This window comes from Ciconia boyciana, chromosome 8 (assembly GCF_034638445.1).
Source record: "Ciconia boyciana chromosome 8, ASM3463844v1, whole genome shotgun sequence".
NCBI lineage: Eukaryota > Metazoa > Chordata > Aves > Ciconiiformes > Ciconiidae > Ciconia > Ciconia boyciana.
Window position 1 is genome coordinate 40,433,537 of NC_132941.1, and position 10,225 is coordinate 40,443,761.

The following is a 10,225-nucleotide window of genomic DNA, read 5'->3' on the forward strand; positions in this document are numbered from 1 at the left end:
CTGCCTTTTGTCATTGTTTAGCAGCCTGACAAGTCTCACCTTGGAGGAATGGGGGGGTAGGGGCACAAACATGAATTTATTATTATTATTTTTTTTAAATGCAGAGAGACTGATGAAAGATAAATTTGGTGCTCTTGGGTTTGTGGTGTGTCCCCCCCACACCCTTTTTTTTTCTTTTTTGAGGTAAAGCTGAGTTTATACAAGTATAAAGCTGGGCAGTCCACATAATGGATATTGCTATGGCCTCCAGCCACAGTTGGAGGAGTCATCAGTCAGTTTTAACCTGATGAAGGGCAGAGATGGACATAAACCCCCCTCTCCAACAAGATGTAAACATTTTTCTTTTAGACTGCTTGCTTTTTCCTTTTGTGAAACTTGTAGAACAAAGGGAGCAATTTGAAGGAGAAAGGTCTAGACCACATGAGTGCTTAGTTTGTTAATGGAGTTTGTTCTGGTCTACCACAGTTTGGTACTAGAAGATTAGTCTTTGTTATGCAGCTTCTTGGTAGCTCTAGTTTTACATACAGGAGAGCTGAAATGCAGTGAAATTACAGCCTTGATTTCCTACAAGTACTAAGTAGCAATATCCCACCCCTTTCACTGATGACAGAAGAGAGTCCATGACTAGGAGCTGCATGATGCTATGCAGGTAGGTCACTATAGGGTCAACTCTCAACTGTGCTTGAAAATAGGGTGTGCACTCCATTGAACTTCTGTGGTCAATCCTTCGTGTCTAGAAAGGAGAAGTGCCAGCTGCCCAGCTGCTGGTGTGCAGCAGCCTTAAGTACTGTGGCAGGTACGAGCAGACTCGACCGGTGGCACTTGTGACAATACAAAGGATGTTAGAGTGCCGGTATTTACTGACCTTCCCTACAAAGTCATTGCCCCCCTAATACAAGGGTATTAATTACAGCTAGAGAGAAACATGGTGACTCCAAGGTCAAGAGATGAGAGCATGTAATCTGGAGTTTCCATCACAACTGATTATGCTTATGCTTCAGCTATTAAAAGTTACAAGGTTGCATTTCTTATGTGGATGCTTCCTTCTAATTAAAGAAAATGCGTATACTTTAAGAACTCAAGAATAAATAGATTCCAATTTTTATCTTTAACTTAACTTCTTAATACCTTTTTCATGTGAATGCTAGCTTATTCATTTTCTGTGCAAATGTGGTTTGTGCATTTGTTGCATGAATTTAAGACTGCGTTTGTACTTACCTGATACCTTTAGAGGCAAGCCTTGCCTGCAGGACAAGATAAAATGAGCCTTATAGTCTTGTCTGATTCTTTTCTTCATCTTTGGTGCATGTCTTTTCCCTTTCTCATTTACTGCCTGTCTGTATGTAGGTGCTTCGGACAGTTAAACTAGTCAGGTGAATTTAACATTGATTACTGAAACCAAAATGGACAGTATGGATACACTCATTCAAGAACAGAGGCTTTTTGAAGCAAGTTACGCTGCAGAAACAAAAGCTCCTTGAATTCTGATGAGAGCATTCACACTGCAATGTAAGATGTGCAAGTATTTCAATTAAAAATAAATTCAAATTTTTTTTGAAATTTTCCCAATTTTCGAGTTTTTCCCAAGTGACTCTTTGCAAACACAAAGGACTTGGTTCTCTTAACTCCAGCATCTTGATAAAAGAATGAATCCATGCACTTTACTCTTCACCCCAGTACTAATCTCTCTTGTAGCAGAAAGATATGCACAATTTCCCGTGTAGGAAATACCCTCTGTTTTCACCAGTAACCTTGCTGCTTTATTTGTGTTTCAATGATATCATTTGTACTCCCTGCCTGCCTTCCTTATTGCTCTCCTATTTATGTTTTCATTATTTACTATGGTTTGTGTATACTGGTAGATGGAGTACTATTTCTTAATGCAAGTCTTTTATGATGTTTATTGATGAGACATTTGTGAGAACAGTCTCATTGTATCCTGTTCAGTTACCATTTGTGTTTTGCGTTAACGTGCTGCTTTTCAGAAGCCTTTTGGTAAGCTGCATAAAATGAGCCTCCCAGTTGAGAGCAGTTCAGAACATCTCCTTTTGGCATAGTAGCTATCTTTAAGTGAGATGCAGTGAATGTACTGAGACTTACATGAATAAGTACATCTGAAGCTACACTAGCTTAGGGTGAAGATCACAAGGGATGTCAGGTGTATGCTTCCAAAGAAATGCTCACCTATAGCATAGTACACACATAGCATATTTATATAATGGGAGATTCTGCTATCAGCCACGTGGTTTTGAAATAGTTACTTTTCTTCCATCCTTCTTGAAGCTCTTGATGCGTATCATGACTAGAAGGAGGAAGAACAGTAGCTTACAGACTGCTGTTCCCTCTCTATATAACTGATATATTTCTATTCAAAGCCGAGGTTGCATTCAATGTACTGTGGTGTTGGAAGATGCAGAAATAAGGAAGGAAGTGATGATAAGCTACTGGGTGGGGACTCAGAAAATTGTCTCCCACTTCTGGGAAATGGTGACTTTCTTTTATAATCCTAAGCAAGTCAGTCTGGTTTGACATTAGATACCCCATGAAAATCTCAGCAGCCTTGAAGGGAAAAGAGGAAAATATTACAGTCATAATATCCTTGAACTGGCATAAATCTACCCCAACTTGAGAAACTTTGCCCCAAGTTGTATGTATCTTCTTTATCTTCTTTAATGTATTTCTTCTTAATTTTCTTCCTGGGCCATCTGGACTATGTAGACGCACCTCAAAGGAGTGACATTCTCTGTCACACTTGGGTGAAGAATAATACCGCTTACCATTTCCTCGCCAGTCTTGTTGACTTCAGGCTGTAGCTTTTGATCTATAATTTTGTATAACACCTTGTAGAAAGAGGCCATGATCTCATTTGTGGCCCCTGTGCAGCCCGAATAGGAAAATTTATAGAACTGTTGTACATGGAAGAAAATGTTACTGTAACAACTTTTAGATAGCATGTCTATCTGGTGAAAGGGGGTGGTCTGGAGCTGCTGGAACAGCAATGGAGACACAAAACAGAGAGTGTTATTTGTTGGTCACAGAATGTTCGGTGCTTTGCAGCACCCAGCTGAGTCTCAACGGTGAAGTGACATGAGAGAAGCAGCGGTTCCCCTGCTCTCCTCCCTGCCCTGCCTTGCTGGTTTGAGTTCTTCGGGAGCCTAGAAGAATGGCCAAATGCATTTTCATCACTTGCAAAAATGCCTTACTATCAGTCTGCGCCCACCATCTGTCATGAAATTTCAGCGAATAAAAATACTGCATTTGGCAAACAGACTTTAAAAGCAGGGAAAAACAAAGGGCGCAAGTGCCACAATGCAATTTCTGATTTATAGGGAACAAAACTTTGCATTTTGCAGACACACATAACAATTTCAAAGAGCTAAGCTGCAGAAAATTGGCTAATGGAATATATATAAATGTATTTAGTACAAATTTTCAAGCACTTACGGCAATTAGCTGTGTGTCTGTCTACCCAAAGTTTTGCGTCTAAAGAGAAATTTATTGATTGCAGAGCAACTGTGTGCCCCTTCAGTCTTTCCCAGTAAAGAAAATAGCATTTTGTGACATGGTAGAAAGTGGGAGTTGATTTTTTGAAGAGTCCTCAAAGCAGTGAAGGCTGAGGTCAGGTCTGCAGTGGTACGCTTTCCTGCCAGCTGCTGTCAGGTGACAATATTGGCAGCTGTGGCATCACTGGAATACACGTCTTTTGGCTGTTTCTGCCAGCATCATGAACTTCTCACAAAGGTGTTTTGTATCTGCAGAAGATGTAGGCATGCACTGGAAAGAGCCCAGGGCTTTCACCTGTTGACATCGCTATTATGCTGGCACTTTGCCTGCACAAGTCTGGCTATCAGAGGGCTGTGGTGTTCAGGGAAGAAATCCAAGTGGTAGAAAAGTAAGCATTGCTGCCTGAGTGAGGAAAAACCTACAGTAAATGAAGACCATCCATGTTACAAGAACTTTGTAAGACAAATTAATACAATTACACTGCATGCCTTGGGCATTTTCTATCTAATTTTGGATGGTAAATATTTATTTCGGGGGATGCTTCCTCATGAGGAAACCCAGGACATTGCAGGACAGAGCACCAAAAGTGCTGTACACGGGTCGCTCCTGAGCTCAGGCTCCAGGCTGGCCATAGGTGCAGATGTCTCTTTCTTTGGAGGGCTCCTATTGCTTATTTACTTGTATTACTGACAGCTGTTCTCTTCTGCAAGTATGATATCCTGACATGATATTCTGGCCAAATTCTAACTATAATCCTTATAGCCTGCTTGACTTAAAATAGCCCATACATTAAAATATGTCATTTCTATTGTAATTGATGGTGGTGTTTTTAAACAATTTCCATTTTTTCACCCCAAATATGGCTCTTTCAGCTTTGACTGTTTCTCTATTTCTAGCTTGTTAAAGTACTTGGAAGGCATTATGCATTGCATGTGTAAGGCAAGCTATTATAAATATTTAGCTAGTTAAAGGGTTTGTGATTTTTTTTAACTTCAAAGTTAGGGGTAAATGGGACACTTGTAAAGACTCTTGCATTTTTTACGGAAAGTTATCTAAGTAAATCTTTCACAATAGTTTGGGACTTTTCATGGTGTGCCAGAGTACATCCTACTTTGGTACCACTGGGATTCAGAAACTAGCCAAAGTGTCAGAGAGACTAAAACAAAGACTTGTGCCTGGAATATTCCTAAAAGACTCTGACAGCATCAGTGCTCTCTGAGTGCCATTCCAAATGCTGTTGCTTGTCTGTTCCTTTCTGCAGACCCTTCTCAGCTATCGTCCTGTAACCTTCCAGGGAATGGGAGATGCAGCTTTGACACCCTCACTCTCCCGTTGGATCCTTACAGGACCTAGGTTTCCCATTTTCAGGATAAGAATCCTTAACTGCTGTGGCACAGGAAAGACAACTTCCTCTTCTACCTTAGCAGCCTTGTTTTAATGGGAAAACAGCATGGGCTGCTCAGTTCTTTCAAAGGACAGTTGCAGAGTTCACCCTGGGGCGGGGAGGAGGACAATACTTTAGGCTTGTGCTGAAGGTGAGTAAGCAGGACCTGCAGAACAGAAGGACTTAACTCCAACAGGGAGTTTAGTTCAAGGAGTCACCCAGACATTTAGCATTTTTTTCTTTTTTACTGACTACCTTTAAACAGTTCTCTTCCTCATGTTTGAACACCCCTTTGGAAGCATCTGCCTTTCCTAAAGCACTGTGTTCTATCCAGGTTTTATTTTCCACTCTGGGCAGGTGTCACCCAGAGGCCCACAGCATCTGTGCCTGATCATATCTAGCCATCAGACTTCTAAAGTGTCCGGAGGGTGTTCCTGGCTCCTCCTATTAGTCCATTCAAGTATTTGTTTATATTGAATGTAGGGCACTATACTCTGTGTTTAACAGTTTTGACCCAACTTTAAAATACAGAGTATGGCATAGTAATCTGGTATTTTAGTTGCTTCCATTTTGATTATTTTGACCCAAGATGGGTGAAGTCTGGCTGGGTCCCTATTCAGTACTTGAATTGTGTGTTTCCTGTTAGTCTGTGATTTTTGAAATACCACACCAGCCTCACTACTGGTAGTTTACCATTCGCAGTCTGTTTATATGGTTATTTTTTGACAAAAAAAGAAAAAAAGAAATAGTTGAGTGGTGCTGGTTGGAGAGGATCAATCAGTAAAATAGTTTTCCTTTTTTCTCATGAAAGAAGAGATATTCCAATGGAGTCCATGGTTGTGTTTTCCTTTCTGCCGAAAGCCCTGGACAATCCCTAGAAGGCTTTATAGCCTCTGCAGGCTTTGCTCTTAGGCTATAAAATAGGAGCATCGGTACATCCTTTCCTCACAGAAACATTTTCTGGATAAGACTGCGAGGTACTTAAATGCAACAGTACTGGAGTCTGCACAATAACTGGATAAATGTTTCTTAATTGTTTGATTAATATCTTATTAACACAGCTGGACAAATAACTGAAAGTACGTTTTGTCTCTGTTTTAAGAAAATGGAGAATTTTATCTGTGAGCAGTATTCTTGTCTTAACAGAGTATTTTAGCAAAGAGGTTTGAAGAAATCTGTGGCAAAGAATGTTTGTGAAACAGCTAATCTTAGACAAATAAAAGTAAAGTATTTAAAGAAGGCAAATGTTGAACTCTAAGACACAACTATTTGCGAAAGGAGCCTGGTTTCACTCAAAGTAATAGAAACAGCTCACATGAGCTATTTATCAAGTGCTCTGCAAGGCTAGGGTTTCAAAAAAATTTAAATTGCTCAGACTCTTTAGGCCAAAAACTTATTGCAGAAATTACTGAGAGAATATTAGTAAATGTGAGAATCAGAAAATGTTCAATGGCAATTCATAAACAAAATACTTTTTCTAGCACATTTATCTCCTGGATCGTCAGTCCTATGTCTCAGTGTTACTTTTTCCTTGTAGCCAGGCACAAAGAGAGGGAGAATGGAACTCTGAAAAGGAAAGTGTTCAAGATTATCTTTATCTTAAGAATAAGGAAAAGTTCCACTATAAAAGTCTTCCCTGCTTTTCAGACCAGGTTTAGACCATAACTAACATACCCAGGATGGCCCGAGCACTGCTCAGTCTCGAAGCCATCCTTATCTGCTTCCCCCTTTGTGCTAAGGGCACCGCAAACCACTGGAGAGAGCATTACACGTTTTCATCATGTGTTTTTATTTTAATTGGACTGGATTTAAGGTATGTCTAGATGTGCTTTCAAGAAGCTGTGGCTTTCATATTTTTTCATTGGGACTGACCAGAACAGATAATTTATGGCTTGCAGAGCTGATGACTTAGCACTTTCCAGGTTAAATCTGGAGCCAAGCACTGCGGTAATTATTTTGCAGTTGATTTCTAAGGGACCTTTGAAAGCTCAGCTTGGGGATGGGTGAGGCGCAGAGGCAGTGCAGCAGAGGCACAGACAAAACAGCAAAGGGGGTCACAAGCAGTTCATGCAAACTCCAAATCTCACTGTCGCCCTTCTTTTCCAAAAGAAGCTTCCAGTCTGGGATGAAAGTGACTGATGTTCCTCTGTAGAAAACAGAGCAAAACTATAGCATGTATATATAGTTTGCTGAAAAGATGTGCTAAAATCATTGCAACTTAATCCATCACATTTTGCTGCTCCTTCCAACAACTGAAGATCCATAATCACGTTATTAAACAGCCTGAGGATCTCTGAATTTGCTTTTCACTTTTAAGTGTCACTTCTTGATTATTCTATTAAGCTCAAAAGGCAAACTGAGATGAAATTTATTTCAGAAAGGAACAAAGGTGAAATGCACAAGTGAATCAAGATACTGCTCAAACTCAGGGGGTATATGGAAACTGCATGGTAAGTGTGATGTTTATCTCTGTCTAGATTTTCCCTGGATCTCTGTGTAGCCCTCTTCTGGTTGGGAGAAGGTGAAAACAAGGGAGAAGCAGTTTCTAGCCTATATCCTTTCAACTATAGGATATAGTTGCCTGCATTTCTGCCTTTGCTGTTTGCATTATATTCCACAGTAGTTCTGCCAGTTTAATTTGTCCCATAGGTCTCTTTAGTCATTTCATGGGATGTTATTTCTTTTATAACCTGACAGCTTTTAAAGTAACAGTTAAAAGAAAACTTCTCTCTAATTAGACACAATGTAAGCCACTACCATCCCTCCTCTTTCTTCAAGTCACTTAAGTCAGCTCCCATGCTGAGTTAATGCCCCACTGACCTGTGTGCGGCTACCCCTGGACTATACTATCATTTAGTATGAACAACAGTTTCAAGGTACTGTGTAAGTACTACTCAGCATGTCATCATGACTGATGGAATTTTTCAAATGTTCTTAAAAGCTCCAGTCCTCCAGAGCTGTTCAAACTTCCCTGAGGTTACCTACCATAGAGCCATGGTAGGAAACTGGGTATTGACATGAGATCATAACTTGCAACAGCACTTACAAAAAAATCATGTCAATTAATGTCATAAATTATATTGAGAAGGCTTAGAGGAACAGCTTCACATATACTCTAAAACAGTATATGTATATGCATTCTATATATGCAGCAAGACCGAAATACTCTCTGGCAGAGCCTTGGCATAAGGATCTATCCACTGGGTCTTGAGCTGCATGAAATGCTTTGAGAAGTTGATAGTGCCTCTTACTTTCGAAACAGATCTTTCAAAATGTCAGGTGCAATTTCATGCATTTTAGGGTAATGCAGGGACTGCAAATCAAACTGTGATTGAAAAAGTCTTGAACTGCCTCTTTCCATGGAAGCCTGTATTAAAGTAGTCCAACTAAAAATGAGGAAAAAGAAAAAAAATTAAAGGAAAAAGCCACATCGTGTTGTAATTTCAAAGCCACCTCATCACAGGTGTATATCCCCTTTCTGATGCACAGCCAGAATCAAAGTTGCCATCACAAAACCCAACTCTCTTTGCCATATCTAGCAGAATACTCTTTACCTCTCTCTCACCAATGCATCTCTTCACTTCCCCTGCTTCCAGTGTCTGAGCACTGTCTACAAAGCCTGGCTTCTAGTGATATGTATAGATCGAGTGATTTGCTTGGAGGGGTCTTGGAGTAGAACTTTTTCTGAAACAATACAGTTTATTCACAGTCTCTCTGGATTTAAAGGCTGCTTTTCATTACTGTGTTATTTTTTCCACTGAAGCATTTTAGGGGTTTTTTGTTTGTTTAAGTCCATCCCTGCCACCTGGATTGCTTGCTTCTGTTTTTGCAGTATTCTGGAAAATGCACTGTCTCATTCATTTCCTACAGTTGACCCTTATTTCCATCCCTCCATGCCAAACATTGACTTTACCTATAATTCCTCTTTTCTTGGTCTTTCTGTATTGCCCTCCTTGTCTTTATCCTGGGAAGAGCTTCACTCCCATTCTTGTTGGAGCAGTCAAGTACAGGGAGGGGTTAATACTTTTTCAGTCTAGGACAATCCTTAAAGGGTCTTTGTAGACATTGCAGCAACCAAAGACTTTGTAAAGACTGTAATTGCATCCTTTAACTCTATTCATTCCAGAAGTATTAGGTTTAGATTCTTCTTGTAGCAGAGATTTCCCTATACAGGGATACACTTTTGGAGATGATGCCACTTAGCTACTGTAAGTGACTGCAAGCGAAGAGCTGGCTGTATTCTCCCCAGGTTTTCCTTTCTTTTGAGCTTGGTTCAAGGCCCACTGTATAATTTTTTTCTGACACTTATGTTGTGGGCTGTTTCCTTGCTTCCTTTCTTGGCAGTCTCTTCTTGCATTGTAGCTCCCACAGCTTCTGTTGGTCAGCACCCTCTGAAATCTCCCCAGCTCAGAGATGGTCTCTCTGGCTGCTGTCTCTGTCACCCACAGCTGAAAGCTGTGAATGTGAATGAAGGCCCTTTAACTCCTCCTAGGCCACTGCTTCCTGTGGACACAGATACCCCATCTTACCATCTCCTGGTTAGCAAGACTACCCCCAAGCTCTCTGCAGAGACAGAGTATTGCTTTTTTCAGTGCACAGCAGGACTTTATTTTCTACACCTGTTCTCTCACAAACATGGAAGTGTGCTTAGACTTACTAGTGACCTACCCATTATAGTTCTTTATGCCCTTTATTATGGCACTTTAATGACTTCCATCTATCAAAATATAGCTGAGAATTCCTGCTCTTCCATATGCGCTTAGACTTGATGGGAGGGGGAATGTCACGCGCAGGCAATGAGCCTGCCTTGCTTAGTGAGCTGAATAATTAGTAATTTACAAATTCAGTAAACAGTAAATGCGCTCTTGACCTTCCACTCGCACCAGCTGCCTGATGAGGCACCCAGCTGACATGTCCAGCTGCCTAATGCCTCCTCCCCGTGTAAAGCCCCCACCGAAGCTCCTGCTTGCTCTGTGCTGGTGTTTCAGAAGGCAGCGTGGTACTGCCTACGCTGCATTGTGCTTTCTGATTCATACTAATCCCCTCATCTTCCTATGGAACATTAAAGATAATCACGATATTGAAAATGAAGGCGTTGCAGATTTAAAAGTGGGATCTGCTTAACTAAAAATAGCATTAAAGCAAACCCTGTCCTTCTGTGCTGAAGGACTGGCTGGTATTTACAGTGCTGTACAGTCATCAGACTCGAGCATAGGAATAGGAAAGAATGCCAGCCAAGAGGGACCAGGAATTATAGGTCCTGGTTTATTCCAAGATCTGCAACTCCTTTGCTGTGTGACCTTGAGCTTGTCGCACGGTATGCCCAAACCACCGTTT